The following is a 5,416-nucleotide window of genomic DNA, read 5'->3' on the forward strand; positions in this document are numbered from 1 at the left end:
TGGCTACCGAGTATAACATTGTTATTGTCACAGTCATCTTGGAAATGCACATGCACATTTCGGGCAAAACCACAACAGGAAATGATTTGTATGCTACTAATACAAAATCTGAATGCGGACCAAAATCCGGAAAACTGAGAATGAAAAGGGCAATGCTGCTTATAGGCATCTCAAACCACGTAAAAGACATTTGTAAACTAGAAATATGACAATATTAATATCATTTAACATGACAGCTGGTTAACACATCAGTTTCATTTAAATAATCGTGTTAATAATATTATATTACGTAACTATAAATTTCACCTAAATCATGTCCATTGCATATGATTTAATTTGTCAAAAAAGCCCGTTTCTATTTTTTCCTGAAATAATCAATTACGATCTATTTTTGTTATAGGTTTAATATGTATTTAATAATAAAAAAATAATAATAAAAATAACAACAATAATAATAATAATGATAAGTAAATAATGGACGCAGGCAAAACAAATGCCTCTATATCCATATCTAAAATTATATGATGATCAGGAGATGTTTCCTATAAAAAGTCAAAGATTCTCAGTTATTACATATGTATAGCCAATCAAATGCTAAATAGCAAAAACATTTCAATATTTTCAAGTTGAAATGACATTTAACGTTTCCTCTTTACATATTGTTTCTGGGAAAGCGCACAATTTTTCTACTCCGAGGCGGTCCACGGACACGGTATACATAATCCTCCGTTTCGTTGTTTTCTTTCTGCTTCCTCGTATAATGCATTCTCTGCTTCTCTTTCACAATGTCGTTTCTTATTCGTATTTAGGAAAGTTGACTATGATTTCTTATTTTTCTGATATTTTTAAAGATTCCTTTCTTTGGTTGGCCGGCTGTTATTGGTTATGTCACTGGATTCTGTCTCTTTCCCAATCGTATAATTTTTCTAGGCCTATCTTTGTTTGACACTCCACAGACTTCTAATGCATTTCCTACAACTTTAGCATCTTCTTCCATACTTTCTTTCCGTCATGATGGGACTGTTCCGGAACTCCAAATAGAATTATGTTGTTTTCCCTCTCTGCTCGCTCTTTAATTTCAGCAACTATTTCGTCTTTGCTTGGTGCAGATTTCTCAGATTTCAAGTTCATTTCCAGTTTATCAATTAACCCTTTTGCATCTCTTTCAAGTTCCGCAATTCTATCTTCAAATTATTACGTGATTTGCCTACACCTCTCTTCTATTTTTTCTGTCCGTGAGAATATTCTTTTCGACTGTCATTCTGCATGGTGGACAAAACCACATTGTATCTGATTTTGATGGGATGTCATATTTCTTTGAATAAAAATCCAGACATCTGATGCAGAAAAGGTCCTGGCATCGATCACACTTCATGTACTTCTTTGCTTCCTTCGAGCATATCTTGCAGTTATACTGTTCCTCCATCAATGCGTCGTCGTTGGATCCCAGTTGAGAAGCCGATTTCTTGCTACTTCTTGCACTTCCGGTTTTGCCTTTAGTCATTTTATCTGTAATTTCGCGTATATTTTCGTATCCACGAATTCATACTAAATCTAGGATGGTCTCCTGATCACTTCCATACTATATGTATCGATAATTACCTCCTTATCGGCAAATTATCGACTAAAATTACCCCGTTGGCCACGGAGCATCCTCAAGTAGGACTGTATCCATCCATATTTATAAGATAATGTACACCTCAAGGTGTTTGAAGTAAAACTTATAAGAATAATGAAAAACGGGAAAATATATATTTCTTCGATATACACTATAATCAGTAAGGAAAAAAAACAAGCATGAAAACACCAACCTGTCAACATTATAATCCAAACTCTAATTCAATAAAACTAGGACAAAATATAAACAAAAGAAAGATTTACAGAGACTCATGAAAAAAAAAGGAATAACACCAGGGCCCGTGATAAACAATCTAAAATCATCATACATACTCCTTTTAAAGTACACTACGGTGTGGGCGGGCTCATTACAACAAACTCAACAATATATTATACATACACATATCATGTATAATTCCTAGTAACAAGGTAAATTGGATTCACGCCAATATATCCACACGTATTTTGAATATTTATGTTTACCCGAGCTAAAACGAAACTAGTTGCACGCCTGACTGCCTGATCACTTTACTAGTACCAGTAAATTTTAAAATTTAGAAATGTTTAGACTTGTTTAAAGGTAGAGTTATGACAAATGATGGGAAACTTCTAGTGCAGGTCTTTAGGACACGCTAGGGTACAGACAGATTGTGATAAAATTCTAGTGCAGGTCTTTAGGACACGCTAGGTTACAGACAGATTGTGGTAAACATCTAGTATGGGTCTTTAGGACACCCGAGGGTACAGACAAATTGTGGTAAACATCTAGTGCAGGTCTTTAGGACACGCTTGGGTACAGACAGATTGTGGTAAACATCTAGTGCAGGTCTTAAGGACACCCGAGGGTACAGACAGATTGTGGTAAACATCTAGTGCAGGTCTTTAGGACACCCGAGGGAACAGACAAATTGTGGTAAACATCTAGTGCAGGTCTTTAGGACACGCGAGGGAACAGACAAATTGTGGTAAACATCTAGTGCAGGTCTTTAGAGGAAACAGACAAATGATGGTAAACATCTAGTATAGGTTTTTAGGACACCCAAGGGTACAGACAGATTGTGGTAAACATCTAGTGCAGGTCTTTAGGACACCCGAGGGAACAGACAAATGATGGTAAACATCTAGTATAGGTCTTTAGGACATGCGAGGGTACAGACAGATAGTAAACTTATAGGACCAGACATTTTGACACCCAAGAGTACAGACAGATTATGGTTAACATCTAGTAAAAGTGTTTAGAACACCCAAGAGTACAGACAGATTATGGTAAACATCTAGTAAAGGTATTCAGGACACCCAAGAGTACAGACAAATTATGGTAAACATCTAGTAAAGGTCTTTAGGACACGCGAGGGTACAGACGGATAGTAAACATATAGAACCAGACTTTTGGACACCCGAGAGTACAGACAGATGGTGGTAAACATCTAGCAAAGGTCTTTAGGACACCCAAGAATAGAGACAGATGGTGGGAAACACATATTACCAGTCCTTAGGACATCCGAGGATACAGACAAATGTCGAGAATTATCAAGAGGCAGTCTTTAGGACTTTTGAGGGTGCAGAGTGATACAAATGACAAATTTGTAGGTAATTCATGGGAACAGACAAATATTAGGAAGTATCTCCTGTCAGTCCTTAGGACACCGATGTTAACAGACAAATAGTGGCAAGTATCTCCTGGCAGTCCTTAAATACCGATGTTAACAGACAAATAGTGGGAAATAATTCCTGTCAGTCCTAAGGATATCGCTGTTAACAGACAAATATATTGAGTTCTAAAAACATTGTAAAATGGACAAACTAGAATAAAATGCAATTCATCTTCAATATCTTTCAAGTTACATTTTTGATATATTCTTTCATTGCTTGATGTCCTTTCGTATCTACCTCTTTCTATAAGAACGTCTTGTAAAGATAACCGACATTCTGCTAAAATATATGACTATGGTAAAACATTTCCTAAGATAGTACTGAAGACAATTAACATATGATAGAAAACTATACAAAAAACATTTTGTACAAATGCATCAATCAAGCGTTGTTTGACGTCGATGATAAACTGAGGTTGACAAGAAACATCCTGGTTAAACCAAACATATCTAAACCCTAGAGACATTAATAATGTTTTTACATTACTGAGCCAATTTGTCTTTGAATCAGATACAGATTACTTGTCATTATACAAGGCTTTCAACATATAATTCACTGTCTCCAATAATTTTAGCCAATACTTAATAATTTTTATTTCACAAATTACTGAAAATGGTAACCTTCCAAGTTCAGAGTGAAGCATGTGGTTAAGAGTACATTAAGATCTATCATTGATCACGTGTGTTGATTGATCTTATTGGATACAAAATCAATAAATTATACGGTTATAAGTATACCATGCATAGAGTAACATTTTGAAGTTACGATGAAATATTTCAGTGCTCAATAATGAGAGAGGATGTGTATAACATTACATTACTCACCGAAATGTAGCAGAGATCGGATACATGTCAGAAACAGTTTGCATCATATTCTTTATTTGATATCACACCACTGTAATCCAGACTTACAGCAGAAAACAATATTATCATAACTGGGAAGTGTCTTGTGCATCAAATTGACACTTTGCGGTGATTTAGACAAGCTTCTTAAATAATTGATAAATATGCGTTGACAAGTGACCAGCCCTGGTATCACTGTCTATATAATGTATATATTCTCCTGCTGATCATACATATATGCACTTTCTCGTCTTATACATGTATATAATAGTAAGTATGCAGTGATTCGCTTGACCGGGTATTTAAGGCTTATATAAGAACCAGCAGCCTACTCGCTAATGGTTTCCTGGAATACACTGCGTATAAGATATTGTTTCTTGGAATTGTTGGTGCAAATCATGCAGTAGTGCGTCAAATTTACATATATCAGTTTGATCCATCAAATTGTTTACTTTCACTTGTACATATAGGCTTTATTGGAAATTTGGTAAATTACCTAATTTTTTACCCGCCATTGCCTGTACTACTCGGACTCAACTTATTGGTTAAGCGTATACCATATCTTCATAAACACAAAGTCATATTAATTCGAAACCAAGTTCCGGCTAAAGAACGGACACGTAACAAGGGTGTATTGTAAATCCCTGTTCAGTGAGTTGTGTGCAAGAAAGAAAAAAGTATGTTCCAAGTAGTTCTACGAAAATGATCACGTGACATATCAACATAGTCATAAATAGGTGAATCTGGCCGGGTGGCAGACATTGCAGGTCGTGTGGCGTTCGTGTGGAGTGTTGACGATCCCGTAAAAATCATGGCTGCATTCGCAGGGAGGACACAACTGGAGGTAGAGAACACAACTACAAAGGCTACAATACCCAACAACAACAAGGCGAAACTTATGTATTATTTGAATTGCATTGCAACTGTACTTGACCTGGAGAACGACGAATCGGTTAACCTACGGCGTTTGCGTGATTATCAGAACTATTACTCTCTCTCGTCTGAAGAAACCAGCCAACTGATCTTACTGTGTGCTCTCCTTTCCCCGGATGTGTTACTCGGTAAGTGTATATTCGCAGACGAGGAGATGTGCAGAGAATTCTCCAATGCTTTCTACAAGATTCGGGCTGTCCAGAGCCGAGTGATGGTCAGTAACAGCATCATGATCGCCGGACAAAACCGTAGTGTGAATCAGGTCATGTTCTTTAAGATGACATGGCTCCGACAATACTACTTAGAACCCATCAAATACTTCGCCGATGAAATAGAGGCTGAAAAACGTCGGAGAGAGAGGCTTGAAAAGG

Source organism: Ylistrum balloti, unplaced genomic scaffold, assembly GCF_031769215.1.
Source record: "Ylistrum balloti isolate Yb309-2 unplaced genomic scaffold, AGI_CSIRO_Ybal_v1 Utg369874, whole genome shotgun sequence".
In the NCBI taxonomy this organism is placed as follows: Eukaryota; Metazoa; Mollusca; class Bivalvia; order Pectinida; family Pectinidae; genus Ylistrum; species Ylistrum balloti.